The sequence below is a fragment of the Pan troglodytes genome, chromosome 2 (assembly GCF_028858775.2).
Source record: "Pan troglodytes isolate AG18354 chromosome 2, NHGRI_mPanTro3-v2.0_pri, whole genome shotgun sequence".
In the NCBI taxonomy this organism is placed as follows: Eukaryota; Metazoa; Chordata; class Mammalia; order Primates; family Hominidae; genus Pan; species Pan troglodytes.
Genome location: NC_086015.1, coordinates 82,616,327 through 82,639,720, shown reverse-complemented (window position 1 = coordinate 82,639,720; position 23,394 = coordinate 82,616,327). Strand labels below are relative to the sequence as shown.

Here is a 23,394-nt window from a genome sequence, read left to right as displayed (position 1 = left end):
CATGTTTAGCATTAGTAATTATAAATGGGGATGGGCATACACAATAGCAAACAAAATTAAGCAAATATTTTTTTCCCCTTTGGAGACTGAAATAGTTGTGAGACCTGTGGGAAAATCAGCAAAAGATTAGAACCATTACTCTCTGTCATTGAGAGGCCTATGTACACCTGTGGTTGGAAAAGGTCAGTTTCCCCAGAGGGAAGTCATTTGTCCACTTCTACACTAACTGGTCTTCTAGCAAGTGATGGAAGTCCTTTGAAATTAAGTACAATTTCAAAGAATTGGCAAAACCCGAAATCAATGCCTGAACATGAGCAATCAACAGTTCAAAAGCCTGGAGCTAGATTGAAGCTATTCAGAAACCAAACCACTCAAGTGAAGAAGAGAAAGAAAAATAAACTTTCTGTGGATCATAAATGCCCAGCTGAGAGTTTTCTAGTTTTAAGGATTCTTCTTTGTAAAGAGAAATGACCTCAAAATATTAAATGATTTGGGGTAGTTTGGGCAGGGACATTTATTCTTTCCATAGCATGCTTGTGCCAACTCACATGCCCAAGTGGCCAGATGTGACTGGAAGTGGTTCCATGTGTCTAAATGGCAGCACTTGCAGGCACAAGTCAATGATTGGATTAATGGCTCTTGGCATCACGTCATCTAATCCAATTGAATGGGTGTCCTTGTCCTGTTGTGTAAAGAAGTAAGACCTGTCTTATTATTTCACTCGTTGGGGTGTCTTTCCATGAATCTAAAACACAAATTGTCTGTTCTCATCAACTGCCATTTTCTAAAAAAATTTTAGCTAATATTTAATCCAAGGTAAGTTGACATACATATATATTTATTTTTCAGATTTAGGAACTATTTTATGATACATTAGCTAATTTTAAATATTTATTAAGAGTGTTCAACATCCTAAAAATTTTGCTGATCTTAGATACTAAGTTGTCTCTTATAACAAAATTATTTTAGAGAAAACAAATCAAATATTACATTGTTACTCTTAGAAATAACTAACAAATTACTAATTTTCACACCAATTTTCTGGGGGGGGGAAGGAGTTTAATTTGGAAAAACAGTTCAATTTTTCAGGCTTCTTAGCGACAATAAATTTTTCACATAAAATACTTTGTATAGTACAATTAGGAAATCAGACAAAAATATTTGGGCCACTTTTATCTTTTTTCTCTTTTAGCATATATCTATAACTACACTAAATATATATATTTATGTAGATAAATAGTCTTTAAGAATGTTATTGGTTGAAAAATAATTCTCATTGCAAATGTTGTGCCTATATACGCTCATTTGATAATTAAAGAAAATATGACACAAGTTGTTCCTTGCCTGAATTTCCTAATAATGTCATTGACTGAATAATAATGAATATTGGACTCTCTGTCTTTTCATTTATGAGCATATTGTCTGAGGGAGATCATGTTCTAGTGACAGACTGTTAATTTGTTTTTTCAGCTTGGTGTTCAGTGACACATTCTAAAGAGTCAAAGTACTTTTATAATCAGAGTACCTCATTACTAAGAAGGTTGTTTTAACTAATTTCATCCACTTATTCTATTTTTGTGAATCTTCATACTTGGGCTTCTTCACAATTATAGACATTTCTAGTTATTATAACGTTTCTTCTGGATTTTGCTAGCACCAGGAAATCACCTATATTCTATGAAAACAGCTGGACACCTTTGACATGCTTTTGAACATTTCTTGTCTTTCCTCATTTTTAGCGGAATGTTTATCCTTTCCTGAAAATGATTAGGAGTTGATTGTGCACAGCATCCTCACTGCCAAATGTGTCCTTCGCATTTTGTGCAATTACAAGTACATGAATGTATACAAAAAAATTAGTGCTTATAAGCATTACGACAGCAAGTGTGCAGCTCATACTTTGTAAAGTCTTTCTGTATCTGATTAAAATACATCAACGCTATTCCAATCAGCTTTGGAAAGTTTCAAAGATACTTCATAAGGTCAAAATTTTGTGGTTGCTTTCTCAAAAAAGGATAAAAAGTCTCCCTTTTGCTCACCCTGTGTATGAAGGAAATGTCATTATAAAAACTTCATTAATATGTAAATTGCAACATTTTGATTAGCACTTGCAGACCCCTTTTGTTAAGAAACAAGACGGAAGGAGCTAACCAGATTGCAATGATTTACATAATAAAAACTCAGTGGTGGCAATGCCACCAAGTAGAGAACCTAAAGAAACCTAGGATGTCTTTTTTAAACAGATTAATAAAGTATTGGAATCACAAAGTACAAAAGGAAAGAAAATATTTCTCTTTTAACTGACAAACTCTATTTTAGGGGAAATTACAGGTATTGCAGATTATATTAAGATGATAGGATAGAACATGTAGCCAACAGTATCAGCACAGACACATTTTTTTCAATTTAGAAATTTATGTTTCCATCACTGGTGTTCAGGGATTTAAATAAAAAAACACAGGCATCTATTAATGAACTTGGTTTTGGTAGAAGATAGCATAAAAGGAGACTTAGGTTTGTTATGAAAATAACTAACTCATACTCATTTAACTAATCGGAAGTCATATATCAATTTAATGTGAGAAATTTGTAAACACTGAGAAAAAAAGAAACAGAAAATTTAAGATTTTATTGATTATTTGGTTTTTAGTATGTGTTTTTGGTGCCTTGTAGTTGAGGACTAAGCTCTGATTTTTTCTCATCTTGTCCAAATTCCGATCTAAGGGGTCTGGGGAGTTATGCCCTACAAACCACAAATTCTCATCAGATAGGTTTTATTGAACTCTATATATTGTTGTTAAAGGTGGAGGGTGTCCAGGTTTATGGTGTCTTGAACAAAGAACTGGACAAAACGCACGAAGCAAGGATGGAATAAAGGGTCTTACTGAAAATGAAAGTACACCCCACAGTGTGGTTGCAGGCCTGAGCACGAGGGCTCAAAGGCCCCGTTACAGAATTTTGGGGAGTTTACATCTGAGAGGATTCCATTGGTTACTTTGGGTACACCTTATGTAAATGGAGAGGATGAAGTAAAGTTACATTTATGAGGTATGCCCTGTGGAGAGGATATTTCCTGTTATAGCTGAAGTGTGAATTGGCCTTATGTTCCCTGCCTCCAGACCCTATTTTCTTGCCTCATTGTGACTTACTTTCCAATTTGACTTTGGCATAACATTACATGACTAAGAAGAAAATCAAAATATTTTACCCTAAAACATGTTTCTTTGCCTTATTTTGAAATGGCCCTGCAAAGCCATCCTTTGTGGGAGAAAATTTGCATCTGCAAAAAGTCTCTATTAACATAGCTAGATCTTTTTCTTCCAGGCCCTCCCAATCCTGAAGCGATTAACTGAGAGTCCAGCACCTTTTAAAGGTCTGAATAGGAAACAGTTGTCATCTCTCCTCTTTAAGGGCAGCCACTGTGAGACTTCAAAATAACCTTGGTCTCCACAATCTTTTATCTTAACCTGAACATTTCCTTTCTGTTGATCCCAGGTCTTTAGAAAAACACAACCAATTGTCAACCAGAAAATGTTTACATTTACCTATAGCCTGGAAGCCCCCTCCACACTTTTTAAATTGTCCTGCCTTTCTGGACCAAACCAATGTATTTCTCAAATGTATTTGATTGATGTCTCATGCCTCCCTAAAAATGTATAAAACCAAGCTGCACCCTGACAGCCCTGGGCACATGTTCTCTGGCCCTCCTGAGGGCTGTGTCACAGACCGTGGTCACTCATATTTGACTCAGAATAAATCTCTTCAAATATTTCAAAGAGTTTGACTCCTTTTGTCGACATAGCCCACAGGACATTTTATGAATAGGTCATCTAAACAGAGAAAAGCAAATGAAAAAGCTAAAACAATACTGTGGGTACTTTGATAGAAAAGTACATTCCTTGGAAATATACACATGGCACAAATGGAACTAATGCATAGAGTCTTCAGATTATTGCCTTTTCTGCACTTCACTTCTTATTTGTTAAATACATCTACACATTCATTTGATTTTAGGTTAGTGATATTACATTAAGTAAAACTCAGTCTATGGCACATATGGAAATATGATGCTATGTGAAAGTGAAATGTAAGAATACTAATTAGAATTTTTTTAATGAATTTTTTTTTTTTTTTCCGGAGGAGAAATTTTATAACATAAGCTTTGGATAAGACAGAAAATAGTGACCTGGTCATGAGGGTTTGTTAATAACATCTTCCATTTGAATCCAGAAAGGCGAAAACCATAGTTGGTGACAGTAATTTGTTCGTTGCTCAAAGAAGCTGGCGAATTGCCTTGAACTGCTGATTGTTGCCTAGAAGGGAGGTAATTCTCATCTCAATGCTTTATCTTTTGTAATGTTCTTGTCTTTAGTGTCATAGCAATTAGGTTAGCACCAGAGAAACCTATTAATCATTTTGGTAACTTCTAAATTGCGTAAGAGTGTCGATTTGGAATCTTAGGGAGAAAATGGTAGATTAATGAGCTGACTTCAGTTCGATATGATAATCCAAAACTGAATATCTGGTGCCTTACTTGTTTTACAGAGTTGAGAGTGTATATTTTACCCTCTAACCTCTACCTTAACATTAGCAGGAAGTGGGATAGGATATTTGTTCAGAAGTAGAAAAAGAAAGAAAGATAAAGGCAACAATAAACCAAGCAACACCCATTAAGAAAAGGGTTATATATTTTGTATAGGCTAAAATTAATGTGATTCAATGTGTTATGGAAGTTGCAACGATTCTTCCCTTCCATATTCACTTAGGCAAATTTGATGAGTGTTCCAAAGAAGACTATTCTCTGTGTCTGCGACTTAAGTGCTTTTGAGAGACAGGACTAGCTGGATTTCCTAGGCCGATTAAGAATCCCTAAGCCTAGCCGGGAAGGTGACCGCATCCGCCTTTAAACACGGGGTTTGCAACTTAGCTCACACCCAAGCAATCAGGGAGTAAAGAGAGCTCACTAAAATGCTAATTAGGCAAAAACAGGAGGTAAAGAAATAGCTGATCATCTATTGTCTGAGAGCACAGCAGGAGGGACAATGATAGGGATATAAACCCAGGCATTCGAGCCAGCAACGACAGCCCCTTTTGGGTCCCCTCCCTTTGTATGGGAGCTCTGTTTTCACTCTGTTAAATCTTGCAACTGCACTCTCTGGTCTGTGTTTGTTACAGCTCAAGCTGAGCTTTTGCTCGCCATCCACCACTGGGGTTTGCCGCCGTCGCAGACAGAGACCCGCCACTGACTTCCATCTCTCCTGATCCAGCAGGGTGTCCACTGTGCTCCTGATCCAGCGAGGCGCCCATTGCCGCTCCTGATCCGGCTAGAGGCTTGCCATTGTTCCTGCACAGCTGAGTGCCCAGGTTCGTCCTAATCGAGCTGAACACTAGTCACTGGGTTCCACGGTTCTCTTCTGTGACCCACGGCTTCTAATAGAGCTATAACACTCACCTCATGGCCCAAGATTCCATTCCTTGGAATCTGTGAGGCCAAGAACCCCACCTCAGAGAACACGAGGCTTGTCACCATCTTGAAAGCTGCCTGCCGCCATTTTGGAAGCAGCCCACCACCCTCTTGGGAGCTCTGGGAGCAAGGACCCCCAGTAACACTTCCACATGGCACCATGGGTCACCTGAATCCTGAGTTTTTATTAGAGCTAGTCAGGTACAATCTAAAGAGTTCAAAATCAGCTTTGGCTTTTTCACATTTCGGGAAAGGTTTTATATTTCTTGCACACTCTGCATCTTCTAGTGCTAATGACTTTGTCTGGGGTTGGTATCAGTTAGGCAACTGTTCAAAACAAAAGGAGAAAGCAAAAAGAAAAAAACAAATAGAAGACAATAGTTTAATTAATTATAGTTGAAAATAATTCTTGAAATGATTCTAGTCACATCTCTCCTCAAATGTATAGTTATCTTTAAAAGCATATAGCTTTGGAGGGATTTTTGTTGTTGTTGTAATTTTGAAGGGATTTTCCTTTAACTGGCTTCTATAAAAGGAATTCTATTGTGACTAAAGCAAATATTGGTTTAATGGCTAAGAATAACAGCAACATATTTTTATTTCCTTCAACCAAAGGGCTATTCCATTTCATGGGAAAAAAAATAGTTCCTAAGGTGTAGTATACCCATGGGGAAATTAATATGTTTTTTTTTTTAAAAAAGGAAAAAAACCTGCAGAAATGTTTGTGGTTTAGTGAAACCCTCAGACCATTTACCAGCAGTTTTAACAACTTAGCCATAATAGACCTTTGAAAAACCTTTTGTTAGAAGAAATTACTTATCGTACTCATAGCATGGTGAAAAAACAGGAACAGTCCTACCACCTCCAACATCGTAAGATCTTGTACATAGTTCAAATGTGATTCTGTAATCAAGTGTTAGAAAGGTATTACTGTCATGGTTTACTTTAAAAATCTTTAGGGATAAGTAAAGTTGGATGTTTTCTTTGCACATTTCTGTGTACTCATAGGAGGGAAGTCATATTAATTAAATATAACTAACACTGACTCAAACAACAAAAACAACTAACAAATCCCTTTTTCTGGATTTTGAAAGAGTTCTTGATATTTACAGTTGTAACAAAATTAATTGGATATGTATTTCTGTTCTAAACTTCAGCTTGCATGTATAAGCACAAGTCATGACATTTATGATGATTAAACACAGCGTGAATATGTAAGAAACAGTGCTATCATTTTGCTCTACATCTTTGCTCAAAAAATGTTTATTTCCAAAGGAGCATGAGTTTTTTATATATTTGAAGAATTATGGGACCAAGTTATGATTTTACATAAATTTTTTGCAAAGTTTAAGCTAAAAATTATTACATGCATCAAATAACAGCTTGTGTGTGTGTGTGTGTGTGTGTGTGTCTGTGTGTTTTATCATAATATAGCAAATAAGTGAGAGCTGAAATTTGAACATAGGTGTTTCTCATTCCAGAGGTTCTCATCTTCTGTATTTTTACTGCCCCACCATTGTGGCTCAGTGGTGGTCCATCAGAAAAGCAAAGTACCCTTTTCCTTTGTAAGGAAGGAAACCGTTTATTTTTCCTGTGTTTAGTTTAGGTTCATTGGCTGAAGCCCTGTAAATTAGACACAAAAGACAGATCAAAAAGAGAAAAACTGAAAGAAGTTTGTTAACATGTGCATCACGCACACACGATGGATGCTCAGTGCTGAGTAGTGACTCAATGGGGTGGTTAGAACTTGAGCTTATATGACATCTTAGCAAAGAAAAATAATGTTGTAGAAAAGTGACAAGATGGCCAGGTGTGGTTGCTCACACCTGTAATCCCAGCACTTTGGGAGGTCAAGGCTGGTGGATCCTTTGAGGTCAGGAGTTCGAGACTAGCCTGTCCAACACGGTGAAACCCCATCTCTACTAAAAATACAAAATTCGCTGGGCATGGTGGCACATGCCTGTAGTCCCAGCTATTTGGGAGGCTGAGGCAGGAGAATCTTTTGAACCTGGGAGGCAGAGGTTGCAGTGAGCCGAGATTGCACCATTGCACTCCAGCCTGGGTAACAGAGTGAGACTCCAGGACTTGAATTTCTAGGGCAGCAAATTGTGGGTGGGCTTAAATAGAAGATAAGGGCTAGTTAGTAAGTTTTGTTATGCAGATGCTTCTGGTGCCATCTCTGGGCTAATTAAGGTCTAGAGTTGTCTCCTCTGATTAGGCATTCTCCTGTCTTTCCTAGTAGAGAGGAAAACAGGGAGGGCAGAGAGTTTCTCGAGTCTGTTTCTTCTTTAATTGCTTTCAGCTCAAAGTAAACCTTAGGTCGAACTTGCATATTTGAGGATGGCATACTCTGAATTCCTTCATCTGTGATCAGACCTTGTTTCTTTTCAAGATCTTACATTTGCGGACCTGATGGGAATGGAGAATTTTGCAAGATATTTAAAATTAGTTTCTAATTTGCAGATATTTGTTTCTAGGTTAATTAAATCATTTGATAATTGTGTGTTATTCAATTGCTATCAAATCACAATATATCAGATTGCTAGCAAGTGATTTGGTGGAGACACTTGTCTGTTCTATAAAGTACATCATACCTGAAATACTGAAATAAAAAGCTATGATCACCTATTTGTAAAAATTTACATTCTGCCTGTTGTAGATTATAAGAAGGTATATACATTTTGTGGTAAAAAATTTTAAAAGTAGATACGGTAGGCCGGGCGCGGTGGCTCACGCCTGTAATCCCAGCACTTTGGGAGGCCGAGGCAGGCAGATCATGAGGTCAGGAGATCGAGACCATCCTGGCTAACACGGTGAAACTCCGTTTCTACTAAAAATACAAAAAATTAGCCGGGCATGGTAGCGGATACCTGTAGTCCCAGCTACTGGGAAGGCTGAGGCAGGAGAATGGCGTGAACCTGGGAGGCGGAGCTTGCAGTGAGCCGAGATCGCGCCACTGCACTCCAGCCTGGGTGACAGAGCAAGACTCCATCTCAAAAAAAAAAAAAAAAAAAAAAGGTAGATACAGTAGATAAATGCATAAATAGAAATATAAGTACGTGAGATGAACTGACAATTTGCAATGCTTCCTAAGGGGATGAAACAGTGCTAGCATTTTGATGAAAACAAGTACTTTCTGGAGACAGTTGTCTCTGAGCTGGCCCTGAAGGATGGAGATGGTAGCGCTGGGGCTGCAAAGCACCATCAGAGGGATAAAGGCAGTCATAGTGGATCTGGCACGTGGGTGTTTAGGTAACAGTCACTTTTTGGAATTGACTGACTGGACGATAGAGCTTGTGAAGAGCAGTTTAAGAAAATGGAATTCTTGAAAATTATACTATAAATAACGGAGGAACCATGAGAGCCATATGTAAGAATATTCTGCCCAGGTGTGGTGGTTCACACCTGTCATCCCAGTGCTTTTGGAGTCTGAAGCAGGAGGATCACTTACAGCCAGAAGTTCTAGACCAGACTAGGCAAGACCTCCTCTCTACAAAAAAATTTTAAAAATAATAAAATTCAGCTGGGCATTGTGGCACGTGCCTGTAGTCCCAGCGACTCAGGGTGAGGCAGGAGGATAACCTGAGCCCGGAGGTGGAGGATACAGTGAGTTATGATCCTGCCATTGCACTCCAGCCTGGGCAATAGAGCGAGATTCTGTCTCAAAAACAAAACAAAATAAGAATATTCTGGTAACTTTGTGTAGGGTGTATCATATACCAGATAGGAAAAGACAAGTGACAGGGAAACTAGCATACTAATTTAGAACTCAAAATCTGTATCCAGAATGTTCTCCTAAACCAATTTTTCATCTAGATGCAAATAATACATGCTACCTTATCTCTTAAATAATTATCATAAAAACCATCAAAACACCACAAATATTCATAGTGCATGCCTTAACTTTTTGTGATTCCTCTATTCTTAGAAGCAGACTATATATTTGGGATCTTAGCAAAATGCCAAAGGAGGAGGACGAAGCTGTGTTCATTATGGATTTGTTATAACATTGTTCCATCATAAAATTCAAGAGATATTTTGCAATGATTTTTAAAAAATATATTAGTTTTTATATAGTTAGACTGGGATAGTTAGACTCGGGTAGTATCTTAGTCTATTTGGGCTAGTATCATAAAATACAATAGACTGGATGGCTTATGAACAATAGAAATTTATTTCATACAGTTCTCAGTGTTGGAAAGCCAAGATTAGGCTGCCAGCACAGTCGGGTTCTGGGGAGGGCCTTCTTTCTGATGGTTTTTTCACCATAATCTCTCATGGTAGAAGAGAGCACTTTTCTTTTTTAAGGCACTAAACCTATTAGAGAGTGCCTTGTTCTCCTAAGCTAATCATCTCCCAAGGACCCGCCTCCTAATACCATCACATTGGGAGGTTAGGATTTCAATATATGAGTTTGGGGGAGGCACAAATATTCAAACCATAGCAGACAGTGAATAGAAAAAACAAAAACAATACTACAATATTACATAAAAGCAAAAATCTTATTTTCTTTATCTCAAAGAATATTGAAATCAAAACAAAACAAGAAAACAACAACAAAAAACATTAGAGTATTAGCCTTAGATACTAGAATTGCACATTTCTTCATTCACTGTAGCGTTGAACTTCTCTGACCTAGGTAAGAAAAATAATAAGCAAGAGTAACAATATGTTCAGAAAAATTGGAGTCAGATAATCAATTTTCAGTAACTGTGTGATTTATATGTCTAATAACATGACTGGCAATTTATAGTCTTTACCAGTAAATCTCAAAACACAATTTGCTGCAGCCATAAGCAATTTATTTAGTATAAATGGCCTTTAATTCTATTAATGATTGATTAGTCTATAAATCACCAAAAGAGCCACATGAGCCTGCAAAAAATGATGCCTTAGCTTTCTTATTTATTTTTTATTGAAAAATTCTGTATTATTACTAATACAAAATGATAGGTCAGACCTTTCAAGATAAGAATGTTAATTAGTATAATATAAAAACTCTACTTTTTATTACTACTAAATCATTTTGAAATAAACTCAGCAAAACATATGTGAATTTTGGTACATTTAGAAATACTTTGAAACAAATTAATATACTAGAAAATACAACAGAAATGTGTTTCATTAGCTATGCCATTAAAAACTTGTTTCTTTCCTAGGATTTAAAAATTTCTTTGTCATTTTGGTAATGGGTAATCAATTTAAGATAAAAAATTTTTTGAAGAAAACAACATGTAAAATGAGATATTCATTTAGAAATGTGTAAGGTGGCCATTTATACATTCGGTGACAACACTTAATGACTTAACTCTGGGTTTATTATATTTAGAAAGCAAAGGTAACTGCAAGCACAGTCTGACTAAAAAGCAAAAGGAACACATTTGAATGCATCTCAATGACTTTCTATTTCCTTCAACAGAGATGTTAAGCACATAGTTTCAGTTACAAGGGGCCTCATGGTTTCGATGAAGGAGGTTGTATGGACTGTTATATAGAGGACTGATCATAGTAAAAGATATTTAACTTTCTACACCCATTCCATAATCTTGTTACTGTCTTACACAATTAACCTTTTCCTTTGATACTCCAATGTAAAACTGGATCAAGGACATTTCCAACTTTCTGTCACTAAAGAAAAAACATAGTTGTGTGAAACTTGACTTGCTCAATTTTTGTCAATCTAGGTGTCCAACACCAAATTTTTGCCTTCATCTTTGTTTTTCCTGCCTCAAGGTGGCCTCAAGTTAACATTGGACTTTGAGTAATACCTAAAGCCTGGTGAGCTTGGTTATCATAATTCCTCCTTTATGCAGAACGCAAGTTGAAAAGAAATTTGATTCTGTTGCTTCCTGTTAGAACATTTCAACATACTCAGATGTCAAATGGAAGAAATTGATTTTGATAGAGTTCTGGGCTCAGCTTGTGAAGGCATACTTTTACAGGATTTTTTTCACTCCCATTCTAATTTTTCCGGTGAGCTGACTGCTAAGGCATTATTCATGCATGTCATAGGAAGTTGGTAGTCCCATTTAGTGATTTACTGGCTTGGGTGCTTTTTGTTGAAGCCTGAATAAAGTGACAGGAATCCTTTTTACTTGGGATTGCTCTTGGCATAGCAAATGCAAGATATTCAGCTAAAATAAATACCCGTGAGAGTCATAAATGCCATTAAGGACTTGGATTCAAAAGGAATGCTAAAGTTTGGCTTGAATTTAAAAACAGTCACAATTTCATTGTTACAGTGGCTGAAGTTGGCAGATATAATTGTTTTCTCAGATGCATTCTTTTTACTATCTGTAGGTTGTCAGTTCAAGAGGCAAAGGTTTTGTCTCTCTCTCACCCCCAATCCCCATCCCCTACAAAGAGAAAAATGTCGAAAACCTGAATATCAGTGAAAGGCCATGAACTCTATCGGGGGTTTTGGGGACTATACAGAGTTTCAGAGATTTTCATCCCTACCCTTTTCTCTACTTCTCTTCTCTCTTCTGCCTTTTCCCACCCTCTTGTTGTTAGTTGGCAAAGTACATTTTACTGTGTAATTATTCACTGGTTTCTTGTCTCTTCATGTGCTTTTTAAAAAGAGAAACAAAGTATTATTTTCTAGCAGGTGGTGACAGATTTTCGACAAGGCAATGATCAAAGTGACAAGATAGAAAAGTTTTTTTTTCTTTATTTCTTTTTATTGGCCTGCAGAACCAAGACTTTGGGCCTTTTGCGAATGTATTAGGTTGGCTGGCAGAACATTATATCCAGGACGCCAAACCAGTGTAAAGACCTAGTCCATAACCTCTAATCTTACAGACATGAACTCTATTATTTTCCATTAAAATTAGAGGTTACCAAATTGCAACAGATGTCCTTAATAGACGTCTTTATTACCGGGGAACATTAGGTAAATGAACATTGAACCCAGTATTTTAAGTCTCAGTTCATGGAAATACAAAGCTCTATGGTTGGAGCTAGCATTTTAAGCTCAAATTATAGAAGCCTTTAGACAATTGGCATTAATTGATGCATTGGCAATTTTTCTAAATTGCTGCAAGTATGAAATAGTGGGAATTTTTAAAAAAGGAGGAATCCTAGCTACTCTAAGAAAACTACAATATTTGACATCCCCTAATTTATAGGAACTATATAGTACATTTCAGTAGCAAGAATATTTTAATTAACTGCTAAGAGAGTAAGGCTGAGGGTGGAAATCTTCCAATAGACCTATAATAAAAACAAGCTGAAGGATGAATAACTCAATATAAAAGAGCTTTTTGACTATGTGTTATTGCAGGTGTCCGAATATTTTAAAATAGAGAAGATGATGTCTATGTGTAGAACAGTTTAGCTATAAGCCTGCAAAAAATGGACAAAAACATGAGACAAAGCTGGGCCACTGAAGGCAATGAAATTAGATATCTTATCACCATGAAATTACTCCCATTGACTTGCTTAATAAAATTTAAATACATGAATATTCTATAATATCTGGATAAAATTCTATGTGCCTCCAGTGTCACATTAGAAGTTTTAATTCACAGCTCAGTGTTTCTCTGCTTAACAAACTGCTTTCCAAATAGTTAAGAGTAGAATTCACTTTACCATGGAGCCCGTAGAGAGGTAAAATGTTTAAAGAGATGGACAGTATTTAGTGCCTATGAACAAGAAGAAACAGCTTTTAAATACATTGCTTTTTTCCCTCACATTGAAAACTCTCTGTGAACAAAATGAATCCCATATTTGTAGCGTTTTTCTCTTAGTCATAGTATTCCCATGACAATTACTATAACCAGAAAGACAGCATATTTAGATAATTTTTTTGGTCAAATTCTGGAAGTGGCAATGGCAATTCTAGGTTAATTTGGAGAAAATGTGTGGGCTACACACAAGTGGGAATGTATGACGCCAAATCTGTAGGTAAAATCACAGTAAAAACAGTAGGAGGATTTTCTGTCTGGCATCTGAGGAGTTTGGAAGTTTTCACTCTGTCCTTACAGTAAGTAAAAAGCTGAGAAACTGAAAAATCAGCAACCCTTCAAAGATTTGTTAGAGAATGGGATTACAGGACAAACCCCTACCCCCAAAATAGGAATGACCGACAGGGAGAAACCCAGGAGCAAACTTCTCCAGAACTAGTATTTACTAGGGAAACCTTAAAACTGTAATTGACAAATCCTGGAGGCTCAGTATGGACAAGGATGAGAGTTGAAAACTCCAGGGCATTGTGGGAGGGGCACATTTTGGTGAGTTTTACCTCCAGGAGCTCAACCAGGTTCTCATAGTGAATATTGGAGAAAAATTCCTTTGTGCTTCTGGCAAGGGATGGGGAAAAGGAATCATTTTGACATATGCCAGGGCATTCTGTTTTTCTTAATAAGACTCATCCTTGGGAGAATATATTTTACAGAGCCTAACCTGCTGGGTTTTACCAAACTCTAACCTACCTGGTTGAAGGAACATACTCAGCCTCAGTGTCCTTTAGTCATCCTATCCCCGCTAAAGTGAGAGAAACATTTGTGCAGTTCACAGTTCAGTGGCACAGGCTCACTAAAAGACTGAGACCTAATCATAGGATGAAAAAATTCTTCCACTTCCTACACCTTACCACTACATGGCCAAAGACCAATTTACAACAGATCCTCTTACCCAGTATGCCATGTCTGGCTATTAAAGAAAGATTAAAGAGCAAAAAAGAAAAAAAAAAAAAACAGTTTGAAGAACAGAGCAAGCATTAGAACCAGGCGTGGATATAGCAGGGATGTTGGCATTATCAGATGGAGAATATAAAACAACTATGAGTATTATGCTAAGAGCACTAATGGATAAAGTACACAACCTGCAAAGACAGATGGGTAATGGAAATTCTAAGGAAAAAAACAGAAATGCTAGAGATCAAAACACTGTAACAGATGTGAAGAATGCTTTTGATGGACTCATTAGTAAACTAGACATGGCTGAGGAAAAGAATCTCTGGGCTTGAGGATATGTCAATAGAAGCTTCCAAAATGGAAGGGCAAAGGGAAAAAAGCCAAAAAACAAAACAAAACAGAACAAAAAAGCCAGAACAGACTATCCAAGACCTGTGGGGCAACTATAAAAGGTGTAACTTATGCCTTATGGGAATACCAGAATAAGAAGAAAGAGAAAAAGGAACAGAAGAAATATTTGAAGCAATAATAACTGAGAATTTACTCCAAATTAAGTCAGATACCAAACTGCACATCCAGGAAGCTCAGAGAACTCTTAAGCAGGATAAATAGAACAGAAAAGAGAGCCCAGAAATAGACCCACATAAATATAGTCAACTGATCTTTGAAAAAGGAGCAAAGGCAATTCAATGGAGCAAAGATTGTCCTTTTAATAAATTCTGCTGGAACAACTGAACATTCACATGCAAAGAAATGAATCTACACACAGACTTTACAACCTTCACACAAATTAACTCAATATGGATCATAGACCTAAATATGAAATATAAAGCTATAAAACTTATAGGATAAAATCTAGATGTCCTTGTGTATGATGATAATTTTTAGGTAAAGCACCAATGGCATGTTCCATGAAAGAAATAACTGATAAGCTTGATGATGTTAAAATTAATGACTTCTGTTCTGCAAAAGATATGGTCAAGAATAAAAGAAGAAAAGGTAATGACTGGGAGAAAATCTTTATGAAATATTCATCTGAAAAAGGACTTTTATTCAAAATATACGAAGAACTCTTAAATCTTAATGAAAGAAAATCAACAATGTGATTAAAGGAACTGACAAAATACATGAACAGAAAATAGGTAGATGGAAAATAAGCATATAAAAATATGCGCCACATCATGTGTCCCTAGGAAACTACAAATTAAAACAACAATGAGATATCATTACATACCTGTTTGAATGATCAGATTCCAAAACACTTACAACATTAACTGCTGGAGATGGTGTGGAGCAACAGGAACTCTCATTCATTGCTAGTAGGGATGTACAATGGTGCAGCCACTTTGGGAGATGGTTTTGCAGTTTCTAATAAAACTAAACATACTTTTACCATATGACAAAGTAATCACACTTCTTAATATTTACCCAAAGGAATTGAAAATCTATATCCACACAAAAACCTGGACACAAATGTTTACAGCAATTTTATTTATAATTGTCAAAACTTGGAAACAACCAAGATGACCATCAGTAGACAAATCAATAAACAAACTGTGGTACATTCAGACAATGGAGTATTATTCAGTGCTAAAAAGAAACGAGCTGTGAAGCCATAACAAGACATGGAGAAAACTTAAATGCATGTTACTAGTGAAATAAGCTTATACGAAAATACTACATATTGTATGATTCCAATTATAAGACATTTTGGAGAAGGCGAACCTATGGAAACAGTAAAAAGATCAGTGGTTGCCAGGGGTTGGAGGGAGAGAAGGATGAATAGAGCACAGAGGATTTTTAGGAAAGTAAAACCACTTTACATGATACTACAATAGTGTATATATGTTATTATACATTTGCCAGAACTTATAGAATGTACAACATAAAGAGTGAGCCTAATTTAAACTATGTACTTTGGGTGATAACAATGTGTTAATGAGTTTCATTGATTATAATGAGAAGAACATTTAATTATTACCTGAATTTTGGTGATGGTAACACACAGGTGGGTCAAACTCACCAAATTGTATGCATTAATTATGTGTAGTCTTTTTATATACCAATAAATAAATACAACTGGAAAAATAAGTTGGCAAACAATGTTTTAAAAAGTCTATAAACATATACACACAGTGGTATAGATAGGAGGGGACTATCTAATATGTATTGTAAAATTGTCATAGAATAAATAACTTCTCCTTGAAAGGGCAGTATTCAGAAGCAGCACTTGTTTGAAAATAAATGTTCAAGATTGGAAATGGGCAAAAAATATTATCAGGTGTCCTTTCGATAAAATGCTGAGTCTTGTCATGCAAGCTTTCAGAGATGATCTGATTCCATAGGGCCATGTACCTTTAACTGGCTTTTTATGGGTTAGCACTTACAGGAATACAAGTTAAATTATAGAAGACTGACAGTAATAAAAGTGATTCTTGTCTGTATCAATGTAAGTAAATTTTGTCTGGATGATATACAATTAATTTTTGCTCTGTAGAAAAGATAACAGCAATTATTACATTATATGGTCCTATAGGATATTAATCAGTTTTGCAACTCTTAGAAAATGCATTTCAACATTCTTGGCTTTAGCTTTGCTCTATAAACTCTATATTGAACTTGTTTTAACATCCTACTGGTTCCTTCATTAATGAGTTTAATGAAATTTTTGACATATATTCATTTTATATTTGTGTGAGAGTTACATTTATAACTGTCTGAAAATTATTCTAAAGCACATTCAGTTTGAAAATTTACTTTTTGCCAAAAGCCAGAGTAGTTGATAAAGCTCCATTTGTTATATTACAGGGAAGAAAGACTTGCCCTGTTACATAAAGGAAACCACAGCATCCATCTTCTTGACTTCATATTATAGGAAGTAAACCAAAGTTTTAAGAACAATAATATAATGGCTGACATCCCCTGAGAATTTACTATGAAAAAGTACACATTTTACATATTTTATCTCATTTACTTTTTAAAATCTGATGATGTGGTGCTAATTTCAGTCCCAGTTCACAGATAATTAAAAATATTAGTGTGATGGCTTGGTAGCAACTAACATGCTGAGATCATACTCTGTGTCTAGCATTATTTGAAGTGCTTTACACATATTACCTCACGTAATCCCACATCAATCTCATCCAGTTGATATAATTCTTATTCTAGTTTAACAGATGAGAAAACTGAAGCCCAGAGAGAATGAGTAACTTGTCTATGGTCTGCGGTCTATCCCTAGATGAATCCAAAGTCTAAGTTCTTTCTGTACATGAGGCTTCTTACCTAGAACAGATACCTAAAGGAAATGCAATTGTCCTAAGACACCCTCTGATATAGTTTGGATATATATTCCTGCAAAATCTCATGCTGAGATGTAATTCCCAGTGTGGGAGGTGGGGCCTACTGGGAGGTGTTTGAGTCGGGAGGTGGATCTCAGATGGCTTGGTGGTAGCCTTGTGGTAGTGGGCTGTGAGTGAGTTCTCTCCAATTCTGGATGTTTAAAGTATGTGGCTCCTCTGCCACACTCTCTGTCGTTCCTGCTCTGGTTATGTAATGTGTCTGCTCCCACTTTGCCTTCGGTCATGAGTAAAAGCTCCCTGACGCCTCCCCAGAAGCCAAGTAGATTCAGGCTTGTAAGCCTGCAGAACCATAAGCCAATTACCTTTTTCCTTTATAAATTACAAAGTCTCAGGTATATTATTTTCTTTTTTTTCTTTCTTTGAGACACAGGTTCACTCTCATCACCCAGGCTGGAGTGCAGTGTCGTGACCTCGGCTCACTGCAACCTCCACCTCCCAGGTTCAAGTGATTCTCCTGCTTCAGCCTCTGGAGTAGCTGGTATTACAGGCACCCACCACCAAGCCTGGCTAATTTTTTATATTTTTAGTAGATACAGGGTTTCACCATGTTGGCCAGGCTGGTCTCAAACTCCTGACCTCAGGTATCCACCCACCTCGGCCTCCCAAAGTGCTGGGATTATAGGCGTGAGCCGCTGTGCCCGGCCTCATGTATTTTTTTATAGAAATACAAGAGCGACTAATGCACCCTTCCAAGGAACATCATCAATTAACCAGGAAAGATTAACCACCACAGAAGAGATGAGACTAGAAGTCATCACCACACCCAAACAGACTTTGTATTTATTCTTGTGAGGAAGCTCCCAGAGATTACCTGGAGGACTTTATCTCCATAATAAGACAATTTTTGTTCCTGTGCAATTCCGCCTCTCACCTTCCCATAACCTTCCCATCTAACTTCCATAGAGAATCATTTTCAAAATAATGTCTGCTTTCTGGGTCCATACATTTCTCCCCTATGAAAAGAATATTTAAGCCTCAATCATTTGGCACCTCATTGAGTCTCTCACTTTGTGTATAGCTCTCATATCCATATGCATATTAAAATAAATTTCCTATGCCTTTTTCTCCTATAATCCACTTTTTGTTAGTTCATTTTCAGTGAACTTCTACAGGATGGAGATAAACTTTTCCTTGGCTCATACATGGGCCTGTTAGGACATTCCTGCATTGCTGTAAATAAATACCTGAGACTGAGTAATTTATAAGAGGTTTAATTGGCTCACAATTCCACAAGTTGTACAGGAAGCATAGTGCTGGCATCGGCTTCTGGGGAGGCCTCAAGAAGATTTCAATAATGATGTAAGACAAAGAGGGAGAAGGTATCTCAGATGGAGGGAGCAGGAGCAAGAGAGAGTGGTGGTTGGGCGGGGGGAGGTGCCACACTTTGCATTAACGAGATCTCACAAGAAATCACTATTGCGAGGATAGCACCACACCAAGAGGGATCCCTACCCATGATCCCTACCTCCCACCAGGCCCCACTTCCAACATTGGGGATTACAATTCAGCATGATATTTAGTGGAGACATATATTCAAACCATATCAATGGGCAATAATCAGTGATGATTATGCTATGCTTGGGGCAGCCGTGTACAATAAACACTTGTCCCATCCAAAATACCAATATCACTACTTTAAAAAACAGTATTGAATGAGCTCTAAGTAGAAAGAAGGAATGATGATTTGATACAGCAACAGAAATGGATTAGAGGAATATGATAGAAAAGTTAATGGTTATTTTTTGTTAAACTCTACATGTTCCCTCAGGAAAAAAAAAATATTGAAACAATGTAAGAGTAATGTCTTGTCTATATTCACTCATATTAATCTTAATTTATTTGTGAAATGTACTTTTCTCTGATTATATTTCAAATGTATTCCAAGCAGATGCTGTACTGTTTTTACATGCATTATCTCATTTGATCTTCATAACAATAACTTTAATATACAGATCAATAAACCAAAACTAAAGAGACAATTATTATTATTGTTACATTTTTAGGAGGTGAAACAATTTGGCTAAGTTCACATAGCTTGAACATAGTGAAACTGGAACTGAATGCCCAAATCTGTCTAATTCAGCAGCCAGTATTTGTTGGGTTCTGGGTAGCAAACAACGAAATTCCCAATTCTGGTGAAATAAGCAGATAATTTAACTGGAAGGATAAGGTAATTGCAGCATCATGGGAAGGCTCCAGAATCAGACTCAGAATTTGGACTTGAACCAACAGAGACTAGACTGATGAAAACAGAGGCAAGATCATGTCTTTGACACTAGAACCACCAACAATGGACTCTCATTTGCCACCACAGCTGCTGCCACTACTGTAGGGCAGATGCTTACCAGCCCACAACTACATTTTCAACCCTGCCATGACTGCTGTGAATTTTCTGTTTGTCTCTCTGCCTTTGCTTTACTGTCTTAGGATTCAAAAGTACAGGTAGGAATACTTAGTTTCTTAAACCAATGTTCCCCAGCTCCCGGAGCAAGAGGGGAAGAGAATGAGTACCCCCATACCTCAACCCTTAACTTCTTTAAGTGTCTGACAGGGACTGATATGCCACTAATATGGCATTTCCCTTGGGAAAAGAAAGTGTCAGAATACCAGTACTCTTCACATCCTCAATAATATGGTAGCTTTGGGTTGATTATGTAGACATGAATTTCATTTACACTCCTCTGCCATAATTTAATGTTGTTTCATTATTTCTTAAATGCGTGTAAATAGGCCATCAGACCCCTGTTTTTTTTTTTTTTTTTTCTTTTTGAGACAGAGTCTTGCTCTTGTCGTTCAGGCTGGAGTGCGTTGGTGTAATCTCGGCTCACTGCCACCTCCGCTTCCCAGGTTAAAGCAATTCTTCTGCCTCAGCCTCCTGAGTAGCTGAGATTACAGGCACCCACCACCACACCCAGCTAATTTTTGTATTTTTAGCAGAGATGGGGTTTCGCCATGTTGGCCAGGCCAGGTGATCCACCTGCCTTAGCCTCCCAAAGTGCTGGGATTACAGGTGTGAGCTGCTGTGCCAAGTCAGACCCGTGTTCTTAATCCTATGTAAGAACAGGTTTTATTACAAACATGTGTAGTGAAATAGGTTGGAACACAAAGTAGGGAACAGCTAATTATACAAGTCTATTTACAAATGACTTAATTCTAGTTCAGTTTTTATTTTAACAGTTTTTATGAATATGATACTTCACATTTAAAAAGCCCTTTGTGGCCGAGTGCAGTGGCTCATGCCTGTAATCTCAGCACTTTGGGAGGCCAAGGTGGGAGGATCACAAGGTCAGGAGTTCGAGTCCAGCCTGACCAACATGGTGAAACACCGTCTCTACTAAAAAAAATATAAAAATTAGCCAGGCGTGGTGGTGCGTGCCTGTAATCCCAGCTACTCAGGAGGCCGAGGGAGGAGAATCACTTGAAACCCGGGAAGCGGAGCTTGCAGTGAGCCGAGATCGTGCCACTGCACTTCAGCCTGGGCGACAGAGCAAGACTCTGTCTCAAAAAAAAAAAAAAAAAAAAAAAAAAAAAAGCCCCCTTTTATATAATATTTTAGCTAGGCAGTTTTCAAACTTCTTTGCCTCTTGATCTCTTTACACTCTTAAAAAAAATATTTAGCAGACTATAGGAGAACAGACTATGCTACCTCAAAATATGACTGTAGGAGACCAGAGTACGCCACATTAAAATATGCCTCTTTTGGCTTAAGAATTAAAGTTGATTATTTTGAGAAACTTCAGACATAGGAAAAGCTCTGAAAACGGAGTAGAATTTTTTTTATAAGGAAATCTAAATCTATGAAGGAAGTATCCATTTGTAAGAGTATCTCCTAAAGAGAAAGATGGTTGTAAATCACCAGAAAATTTTGTTAATGGCTAAGGCGCTGACTTAAATCTGCGTAACAAACTTCACTTTTTTTTTAAACTGTGCTTTTCTGGGTCATCTCCCCATTACTGGTTTCCTCTTTCTGTTCCAGCTGAAGATAGTATTTAAGCCTGAAGTCTAAACCACCTTTTGGAGATTTACTCATTTCTTTGGGTGTCTCCTATGTATATACAGGAGGTATGCATGTTAATACATTTCTGTTTGTTTTTCTTTTGTTCATCTGTCTTTTGTTACAGGCAGTTCAGATAAGAACTCACAAAGTGAAGAGAGAAAACTTTCTCCGCTACAGCTCTGGTGACTGTGACAGAAAGTCAGAACTGTATATTTCCTCCTCTACAACCCTATAGAGCTTATATATATATAGATTATATTAATCAATATTCACTCTCTTAAAAATTAAAATTGGAAAAATTTAAAAATGTTTATTTCATTAGAAGTACATAATAAATGTATTATGTTACTATAAATAACATATTTTAAGGACATTTTGAATCATTTTCCAAAATAGAAAATAATTCCTGAGAAAAGTTGCATTTTAAGATAATTTGGAAACGCTCTTTAATATCTGACTTAAAAAATACTCCTTTCTGGATTCTCATATCTGCTTCTTCATTTAATCTGTTGTGATATCACGTGCCATGTAGCTTCTGGAAAAATCCAATATATGATTCTCAGAGAATGAGAGTGAAAAAGGCAAATAATGTCTTCATAGTGTGAAAAGAAAATAAATCTTGGGGCCCCAAAAATCACTAAGCTAAAGGGAAAAGTCAAGCTGGAAACTGCTTAGGGCAAACCTGCCTCCCATCCTATTGAATTTCATCTCTCTGCTCACTGAGATAAATGCATATCTGATTGTTTCCTTTGGAGAGGCTCATCAGAAACTCAAAAGAATGCAACCATTTGTCTCTTATCTACCCATGACCTGGAAGCCCCTCCCCACTTTGAGTTGTCCTGCCTTAGCCTTGGGTTTTCCCACATTTCCAGACTGAAGCAATGCACAGGTTACACATTTTGATTGATGTCTCATGTCTCCTTAAAACGTATAAAACCAAGCTGTGGGCCAGGTGTGGTGGCTCACGCCTGTAATCCTAGCACTTTGGGAGGCCGAGGCGGGCGGATCACGAGGTCAGGAGATCGAGACCATCCTGGCTAACACAGTGAAACCCGGTCTCTACTAAAAATACAAAAAATTAGCTGGGAGTGGTGGTGGGCGCCTGTAGTCCCAGCTACCAGGGAGGCTGAGGCAGAAGAATGGCGGGAACCTGGGAGGCGGAGTTTGCAGTGAGCCGAGATGGCGCCCCTGCATTACAGCCTGGGCGACAGAGCAAGACTCCATCTCAAAAAAAAAAAAAAAAAAAAAAACCAAGCTGTGCCCCTACCACCTTGGGCACATGTCGTCAGGACCTCCTGAGGCTGCCAAAGGGATGCGCATCTTCGACCTTGGCAAAATAAACTTTCTAAATTAACTGAGACCTGTTTCAGAATTGGGGGGTTCACAAAAGTATTACTATCAAAATAGTTTTGACCTCATGGACCCCCTAAAAGGGCATGAGGAACCATCAGGGGTTCTTGGATTTGACCATGGAAACTACTGTTTTAACTGAACAATTTTGCAGGGTGGATTATAGACATTATTATTTCCAGTTTGTAGAATGCAATCATAGCAATTTTATATGCTCTATATTTACATACTCGATACATTTTCAAATTAATCTTATATACAGCATTTTAAAACCTTTATACTGACACTGTTAAATGGATAAGAGATTGTTTTAGCCCCATTTTACAGATGGGGACAATGAAGGTTAGAAAAGTTAAAACTTGCCCCATATTAATTGGCTGTTAAGTGTAAGAGCGGAAGTCAGAATTCAGGGTTTTTTGCTCCTGATGCAGGATATTTTACACACAGCATATTAAAACTAGTAATGAAACTTAAAGTCGATTTAAGTATAATCCTTAATTGATTCTGTGTGAAAGTGTAGGTTTCAACGTAATCCATATTATATTTTGAGATAGTGGTAAAAGGAAGGTGGTGATTTTCATGCGCGTC

General features: G+C 37.2%; 1 long non-coding RNA gene across 4 annotated transcripts in view; it reads left to right on the top strand.

Annotated features, from left to right (window-relative positions):
• The first annotated feature begins 5,110 nt into the window (after nt 1–5,110).
• Nucleotides 5,111–23,394, top strand: part of LOC104005631 (uncharacterized) — a 209,930-nt gene continuing 191,646 nt past the window's right edge. For all 4 annotated transcript variants that reach the window (XR_001713442.4, XR_001713444.4, XR_002943149.3 and 1 more), the window contains exon 1: nt 5,111–5,364. This is a non-coding gene — a long non-coding RNA (uncharacterized LOC104005631). The remainder of the gene's footprint in view (nt 5,365–23,394) is intronic.